The following is a 9974-nucleotide window of genomic DNA, read 5'->3' on the forward strand; positions in this document are numbered from 1 at the left end:
ATTTATATTTCCTTGATGATTAGTGACATTGACTACCTCTTGGGTGTTTGTATATTTGGAGAAATATCTGTTCAAATTCTCAGCCTATTTGTTCATTGGATTATTAGGGTTTTTTATTGTTGTTGTTGTGTGTATATATTTTTTTGCTATGAGTTATAGGAGCTCTTTATATGTATATGTTTTGGAGAGTAACCTCATCAGATATATGGTCTGCAAATTTTTTTCCCAGGGTCATGTTATCTTTTATTACTAGCACTGATTAATTTAAAAACACATCTGGAAACATGCTCTAAATAAAATGAAAACTACTTTTAGAAACTCATTAGGTCAGATAATGTGACTATAATTGGAAGAAATTAGGTGCAGAGGCTCAGGACAGTTTCTCGTGCAAGCACTTTGGGGCTGAAGAAAGACCTCCAAGATTCACATGGAGGACAAACCCTGACAGTGACCAAATGTTGTTGCCTATCCTGGAGCTACTTGTCTGTGTAACTGAGTAATTGTTTCCTGTTCCATATCTGGAACACACATGAATAAGTTATGGGTTAACTGTCATTAATGACACTGAGAAACCAATATTTGCATGCTTGTGATGGTTTTATGACTCTTAACGACTCCTGGAAATATTTCTCATATTCTTTAGGTTGCCCTTTCATGCTGTCATTGTTTCCTTTGTTGTGAAGAAGCTTTTTAGCTTGATATAATTCCATCTGTATATTTTTGCTTTTGTGGCCTGTGTTTTTGGTGTCACATCCATGAAATCATGCCAAGACGAATGTCACGAAGTTTTTCCTCTATGTTTTCTTCTAGGAGTTTAACAATTTCAAGTCTTACATTTAAGTCTTTAATTCATTTTGAGTTGATTTTTCTGTATGGTGTAAAATAAGGGTCTAATTTCAGTCTTTTGCATGTGGATATCCAGTTTTCACAACATCATTTGTTCAAGAAACAATCCTTTCCCCATCATGTGTTCTTGGACCCTCCCTTGTCAAGCACCCTTGTCAAAGATCAGTCAACTGTATACATTTGGATTTATTTCTGAGTTCTCTCTTCTATTCCATTGATCCATATGTCTGTCATTACCCCAGTTCCATACTGTTTTGATTAATGTAGCTTTGTACTATATTCTGAAATCAGGAAGTGTTATACCTCCAGCTTCATTATTCTTTCTCAAGATTGATTTAGCTATTGATGGGTTTTTGTGTTTGATATGAATCATAGTTGTTTTTTTCTATTTATGTAAAAAAATGCTATGGGAATTTTGATAGGCATTGCATAAAAAACCCTAATTCTACTCCTTAGAGATCTAGAAAAAGAAGAAAAAACTGAGCACAAAGTTAGCAGAAGGAAGGAAGTTACAAAGATTAAATGAAATAGAAAATAAAAAAATAATAGAAAAAAATCAACAAAACTAAAAGTTGGTTTTTGAAAAGATAAAAAAATGACAAACCATTAGCTAGACTAAGAAGAAAAGAAAGAACACTCAAATAAATAAAATCAGAAATGAAACAAGAGACATTCGGATTGATGCACAGAAATAAAAAGTATCATAAGAGACTACTGTGATATATTATATATCAAAAAACTAGATAACCTAGAAGAAATTGATAAATTCTTAGAAACATACAACTTATCAAAACTAAATTATGAAGAAATAGAAAGTCTGAATAGACTGATAACTAGTATGCAGATTGAATCAGTAACCAAAAACCTTCCAATAAAGAAAAGTCCAGGACTAGATGGCTTCATCACTGAATTCTACCAAACATTTAAACAGGATTTAATGCCAATGCTTCACAAACTCTTTCAAGAAATTGAAAGGGAGGGAACAGTTCCAAACTCATTTTATTAAGCTAGATTTACCTTGTTACCAAAATCAGACAAAGACAGCACAAGAACAGAAAAACTACTGGACAATAGCTGCAACAAATATGTATGCAAAAGTCCTCAACAAGATGCCAGGAAACTGAATTCAGTGGCACATTAAAAGGCTCATATAGGCTTGGACTTGGCCAAGATGGTAGAGGAGGAAGACTCTGAGCTCACCTCCTCCCATAAGCACACTAAAATTACAACCATTTTAAGAGCAAATATCAATGAGGACAACCCAAAAACTAACAGAAAAGATCTTCTACAACTAAAGATATAAAGATGGAACCACAACAAGATGGATGGGGGAATGGAGACTCAGTATAGTCAAGACCCACACTGCCTGGTAGGAGACCAGCAAACAGGAGGATAATCACAATTGCAGAGCTTCAGGAGTGAGGGGTCCAAGTTCCATATTGAACAACCCAGCCTGGAGGTCCTGCACCAGGAAGATGAGCACCTAGAAAATCTGGATTTGAAGGCCAGTGGGGTGTGCTTTCAGGAGAGCCAGAGGGCTCTAGGAAGTAGAGACTTCACTGCTAAAGGGTGCACACAAAAATCTCACACAACAGAGACCCAGGGCAGAAGCAGTAATTTAAAAGGGCCTGAGTCAGACCCACTTGCTGATCTTGGAGAGCTTCATGAAGAGGCAGGAGGCAACTTGGTCTCACCCTGGGGATATAGATGCTGGTGGAATCTGGCCTCAGCTGCACCAGGACATGGTCCTGCCCACCAGCAGGCCAGCACCAGTCCTGGGACTTGGCCTCACCCAACAGTGGGCAGGTACCAGCCCTGGGATTCCTAGGCCACCACAGTCAATCATACCAGAACCCAGCCCTACCCACAAGTAAGCAAGGAGCAGCCCACCAACTCTGGGGTGCAGCAGTGGACAGACACCATCCGCAGCACCCCATGGGCTCCAGTCTGGCACACCAGTGGGCTAGCACCAGCCTCAGGACCCCCTGAGCCCAACAGCCAGCTGCAACAAGATTGAGACCCAAAAATCAGTGAGCTGGCACCAGCCCTGGGACTTAGCTCCACCCACCAGTGGCCAGCAACTTCTGTACTAGGCAGGGCCTGACAACCAACCATGCTAAGGACTAGCCATGCTCATCAGAGACCCACAGTAGTCAGTCCCACAACAACAGAAGGGCCTATGCAGTCCACACAGGGGAACCCCTAGAGCATATACCTCTGCTGAACAGAGAGGACTGTGCTTCAGGGCTCCATAGGACATCTTCCTCATAAGGCCACTTCTCCAAGATCTGAAAATGTAACCACCTACCTAACATTAGGTTTACCTAATACATAGAAATAAAAGCAGAGTATCAGGCAAAATGAAATAACTCAAGAATAGTTTCAAAATAAAGGAAGAGGTTACAACCTTAGAAGAAGAGGTGGAAGATGGAGATAAGCAATCTACCTAATAAAGAGTTCAAGGTAATAGTCATAAAGATGATCAGTGAACTTGGAAGAAGAATGGATGAACACAGTGAGAAGTTTGACAAAGAATTAGAAAATATAAAGAAGAACCAAACAAAGTTGAAGAATACAATAAATGAAATTAAAAAAAATACACTAGAAGGAATCAACAGTAGATTAGATGATACAAAGAATGGGTCAGAGAACTCGAAGACAGAGTGTGGAAATCACTCAAGCTGAACAGAAAAAAAGAAAAAAGAATTTTAAAAATGAGGACAGTTTAAGAGACTTCTGGGACAACATCAAGTGCACTAACGTTGTCATTATAAGGGGTCCTGAAAGAGAAGAGAGAAAAAGAGACAGAGAACGTATATGAAGATATATTAGCTGAAAACTTCCCTAAGTTGAGAAAGGAAACAGACATCCAGGTCCAAGAAGAACAGAGAGTCCCAAATAGGATCAACCCAAAGAGGAACACACCAAGACACATTGTAATTAAAATGGCAAAAATTAAAGATAAAGAGAGAATTTTAAAAGCAGCAAGGGAAAAGTAACAAGTTATGTGCAAGGGAACTCCCATAAGACTGTCAGCTGACTTTTCAGCAGAAACTTAGCAGGCCAGAAGGGAGTGGCACAATATATTTAAAGTGATGAAAGCAAAAAAACCTACAAACAAGGATACTCTATTCAGCAAGACCTTCATTCAGATTTAATGGAGAGATCAAAAGTTTTATAGACAAGCAAAAGCTAAAAGAGTTCACCACCAAACCAGCTTCATAAGAAATGTAAAAGGAATTTCTCTAAGCAGAAAAGAAAAGAACAAAAACTAGAGGTATGAAAATTATGAAAGGAATAATCTCATTGGTAAAGGCAAGTATACAATAAAGGTAGTAAGTCAACAAATAAACTTAGTAGGAAGGTTAAAAGCCAAAGGTACTAAAATCAACTATATTCACAATAAGTAGTGAAGGGATACACAAAAGAAAAAGATGAATAATATAATGTCAAAACAGTAAACTTAGAGGGAGGAGTAAAAATGTAAGGCTGTTGAAAAGAGTTTGAACTTAAGAGATCAGCAACTTAAAATAATCATGCATATATAAATAATCTATATATAGATTGCTATATATAAACCTCATGGTAACCACAAACCAAAAATTATGATATATACACACACAAAATGGAGAAAGAAATCCAAAAATAAAACTAAAAATAGTCACCATATAACAAAAGAAGAGAGCAAAAGAAGGAACAAAAAAGGACTATAAAACAACCTGAAAACAATTAACAAAATGGCAATAAGTACATACCTATCAATAATTACGTTAAATGTAAATAGACTAAATGTGCAAATCAAAAGATATAGAGTGACAGAATGAATAAAAAAACAAGACCCATATATATGCTCTTTACAAGAGATTCACTACAGATCCAAAGATACACTAGCCTGAAAGTAAGGGGATGGAGAAAAGTATTTTTCACAGAACTAGGACAAATAATTCTAAAACTTGTATGGAAACACAAAAGACCCCAAACAGCCAAATCCATCTTGAAAAAGTAGAACAAAGCTGGAGGTATCACACTGCCTTATTTCAAACAGTACTATGAAGCTACAGTCATGAATGCAATATGGTACTAGCACAGAAACAGGTACATAGATTAATGGAACAGAATCAGAGCCCAGAAATGAGCCCACACTTATATGGTCAGTTAATCTATGATATAGGAGGCAAGAATATACAATAGGGAAAAGACAGACTCTTCAATAATTACGTTGGGGAAAGCTGGACAGCTATGTTCAAAAGAATCAAACTAGACTACTTTCTCACACCATATACAAAAATAAACTCAAAATGGATTAAAGATGTAAATGTAAAACTTGAAACCATAAAACTGCTAGAAGAAAACATTGGCAGTAAGCTCTTTGTCATCAGTCTTAGCAATATTTTTTTGGCTCTGTCGCTTCAAGCAAGAGAAACAAACAAATGAACAAATGGAACTACATCAAACTAAAATTGGATATTGTAAATAATGTTGCAATGAACACAGGGGGAACTAACAAAATGGAAAGGCCATCTACTGTTTGGGAGAAGATATTTTCAAACAATATGTCTGATAAGGTGTTAATATCCAAAACATACAAAGAAGTCATATAACTCACCATCAAAAAACAAACAAGCCAATTAAAAAATGGGCATAGGACCAGAATAGACATTTTTTTCCAAAGAAGACATACAGATGGCCAACAGGCACATGACGTCAGGATTAACATCACTAATCATCAGGGAAATGCAACTCAAGACCACAATAAAATATCACCTCACACTTGTTAGGATGACTGTTATCAAAAAGACAACAAATAACAAGTGTTGGCAAGGATGTAGAGAAAAGAGAACCCTTGTGGAAATGTAAATTGGTGCAGCCACTATGGAAAATAGTATGTAAGTTCCTCAAAAAATGGAAAATAGAACTACCATATGATTCATAAATTCTACTCCTGGTTATTTATCCAAAGAAAATGAAAACACTAATTTGAAAAGATATATGCACCCCTGTGTTCATTGCAGCATTATTTACAATAGCCAAGATAAGGAAGCAACCTAAGGTCCCACTGATAGATGAATGGATAAAGTAGGTTTTGTATATATATACAATGGAATACTACTCAACCATAAAACAGAATGAAATCTTGCCATTTGTGACAACATAGATGAACTTAGATGGTATTATGCTAAATGAAATGTCAGACAGAGAAATATAAATACCATATGATTTCACTTATATGTGGAATCTAAAAAACAAAACAAAGGAACAAACATAGCAAAATAGAAAAAGTCTTAGATACAGAGAACAGATGGTTGCCAGAGGGGATAGAGTGGGTGGATGAGAGAAATAGATGAGGAAAATTAGGAGGTACAGATTTCCAGTTGCATAATAAATGAGTCACAGGTATGAAAGGTGTAGTGTAGAGAATATAGTCAATAACTGTGTAATATCTTTTTATGGTCTAGGAGGTAACTAGACTTATTGTGGTGACCATTTTGTAATGTATAGAAATATTGAATCACTATGTTGTGCACTGGGAACAAACATAGTGTTGTAGGTCTATTTTACTTCAAAAACAAACAAACAAGTTCATAGTAAAAGAGATCAGATTTGTGGTTACCACAGGCAGTGAATGGGGGGAGGGGGAATTGGATGAAGCTGGTCAAGAGGTACAAACTTCCAGTTATAAGATAAATAAGTACTAGGGATGTCATGCACACCATGATAAATATAATTAACACTGCTCTATGTTATATATGGAAGTTGTTAAGAGAGTAAATCCTAAGAGTTCTCATCATGAGGAGAACAATTTTTCCTTTTTATTTTATTGTATCTACATGAGATGATGGATCTTCACTAAATTTATTGTAGTAATTATTTCATGATGTATGTAAGTCAAATCATTATTCTGTACACCGTAAACTTATACATGCTGTATTCTATTATATCTCAAGAAAACAGGAATAAATAAATAAATATATAAATAAACAAAACAAAAATAAATAAGTAAAATGCTCATACATCATCTACTATACAACACAGGGAACCATATTCAGTAACTTGTAATAACCTATAATGAAAAAGAATCTGAAAAAGAATATATATATATATGTATGTATAAATGAATCACTTTGCTGTATACCTGAAACTAACACAACATTGTAAATTAATTATACTTCAATTTTTTTTAAAAAATTTATTGGCGTATAGATGATTTACAATGTTGTGTTAATTTCTGCTGTACAGCAAAGTGATACATATACATATATGTTATGTTATACATATACATATATACATACATATATACATATATGTATATGTTATACATATACATATATCCACTCTTTTTTAGATTATTTTCCCATATAGATCATTACAGAGTATTGAATAGAGTTCCCTGTGCTATACAGTAAGTCCTAATTAGTTCAATTTTTAAAAAATGTTAAAAAAAGAATTGTAAAGTGAAAACTATAAAATATTAATGAAAGAAATTAGAGAATGGAATGGAATGGAATGACATTCCATAGAAATGGAATGACATTCCATGTTCATGAATTGGAAGATTTTATGTTGTTAAAATGTCAATTAAAATGGTAAAAATTCTTATGCTCAATCCATCACTTTCAGAATTTTTTAATTGATATGATTGTTTATAATACTGTCTTGTTATTTTTTCTATTTGTTATACCAGTATTATTTCTAACTTTCATTCTATATTGTTTCTTTTTATTTTCTATTTTTCTTAGTAAATTTTGCCATAGGTTTGTTCAATCAATCTCTAGGAAAAAAATCCTTTTATATATATTCAATTTTGTTCCTTTTTATTGATTTTTACCTGTAGTTTTATTGTATCTGTCCTTATTTTGTTGAGTTCAGTGTTTGCTTCTTTTGCTCAACATTGGTATCTGATATATATATTTCAGGTGATAAATTAGCTCTGAGTGCTCCTTTAAATTTGTCCAAGAATTTTAAACATCATTTTTTCCTTTCTTGCAAAGTGTTAAATTATATAAGCACATTTCTTATTTTCCAAAGAATTTTTAAACAATGTTTATGCTCCATGATGGCAGGGATTTTTTTTCCCCTCTTTTGTTCACTCTTCTGCATCCCAAGTCTCTATCTTTTGTGTTTTTAACTTACTTGTATATGTCATAAATACTAATATAATAGAACATTTTGTCCATTTTATTTTTGACTTTCACATTTCATACTGGTAACATTTTTCTCTTTTCTCCTATACTGTCTTTCACTAGGTTAAATATTCTTTTGCTAGTTTGAATCATATTTTATGCTATTCTTCTGGTGTTTTGCCTTAACTTACTAAGAGCTTACATTTTTATTTCTTAAACATACACATCTTGGCATAATTCTCACCTACCTGTCATAATCTTATTATCTAACCTCTTACCCCCTTCCATGCACGTTTGAATTATTGAATTATGAGCATACAATTTTGGGAATCTTGCTTTTCTAGGCAGTTATAAGTTTTGATGAGTTTATTTACCCTTTCTGCATATCTTTCTATGTAGCATACTCCTGGATTAATTTTTCTTTTTTCTAGAATACTTCTTTTGAAAATATTTTCAAGGAGAGTCTTGATGTAATAAATTTTCTGAGATTTATATGCTTAACAAAATCTTTTTTTTATCCTGTCATTTTATAATATTTTGCTAATAAAATTTAGGACAGAGTCTTTAAGTAGATTTTTTTTAAATGTCAAAATATCATCTGCAAAATATCATCTATATACTTGGGGGGGAAAACAATAGAGAAAATTTTAAAGTAAAGTGATAGAAAAAGATAAAACTGGCAAAAACAAAAAATAATCTAACAGCATGGTGTACATGTGTTTAGGAAAAGCCATGTATAAGAATGTTTATAACACCACTATTAAAAATAACCCCAAAACGGAAACAAACAAATGTCTAGTAACAGCAGAATAGATAAATAAATGTGGCATTTAAAGAATGGGATAGTATACAGCAGTGAGAATGAATGAACCACAACTGCATGCAATAACATGGATGAATTTTTCAAATCTGTTGAGTGAAAGAACCCAGATACAAATGAGGACATACTCTATGATGCCGTTTATACAGTTTACGAACAGGCAAGTCTAGTCTATGATGTTGAAAGTAAGAGTGGTGGGAAGGTGGCAGTGACAGAAAGGGTAGGCAAAGAGAGTAGAACAGTTTCTGGTGAGCTGGGAATAGTCAGATTTTTATCTGCTTCTGGCTATGCAAGTATGTTTACTCTATGACGATTCATACTGGGTAGTTATGATGTATGCACTTTCCTCTATGAATAACACATTTAATCAAAAAATTAAATGTATTTTTAAAATATACCTCTGTAGCAATATTTATAAAAGACAAAGTAGAATTCAAAGTTATTTTTCTTCAATATTTTGAAAGTTAACTCATTGCCTTCTTGCATCCAGCACTGCCTTGTGACATTTAAAGTCACTTTGGGGGGCTTCCCTGGTGGCACAGTGGTTGAGAGTCTGTCTGCCGATGCAGGGGACACGGGTTCGTGCCCCGGTCCGGGAAGATCTCACATGCCGCGGAGCGGCTGGGCCCGTGAGCCATGGCCGCTGAGCCTGTGCGTCCAGAGCCTGTGCTCTGCAACGGGAGGGGCCACAGCAGTGAGAGGCCCGCGTACTGCAAAAAAAAAAAAAAAAAAAAAGTCACGTTTGGGACTTCCCTGGTTGCACAGTGGTTGAGAATCCACCTGCCAATGCAGGGGACACGGGTTCGATCCCTGGTCTGGGAAGATCCCACATGCTGCGGAGCAACTAAGCCCGTGCACCACAACTACTGAGCCTGTGCTCTAGAGCCCGCGTGCTGCAACTACTGAGCCCACGCACCACAACTACTGAAGCCCGCACGCCTAGAGCCCGTGCTCCGCAAGAGAAGCCACTGCAATGAGAAGCCCGCACACCACAACGAAGAGTAGACCCCGCTCACGGCAACTAGAGAAATCCTGCGTGCAGTGAAGACACAATGCAGCTAAAAATAAAAATAATTAATTAAATAAATAAAACACAGCTGTTTAAAAAAATAAAGTCACTTTGATTCTCTTTCTTGGTGTCTCTACTTGTCATTTTTGAAGCTTTAAGAATTTTCTTTCAATTTCTT

The sequence above is a fragment of the Globicephala melas genome, chromosome 4 (genome assembly GCF_963455315.2).
Source record: "Globicephala melas chromosome 4, mGloMel1.2, whole genome shotgun sequence".
NCBI classification, from domain to species: Eukaryota; Metazoa; Chordata; class Mammalia; order Artiodactyla; family Delphinidae; genus Globicephala; species Globicephala melas.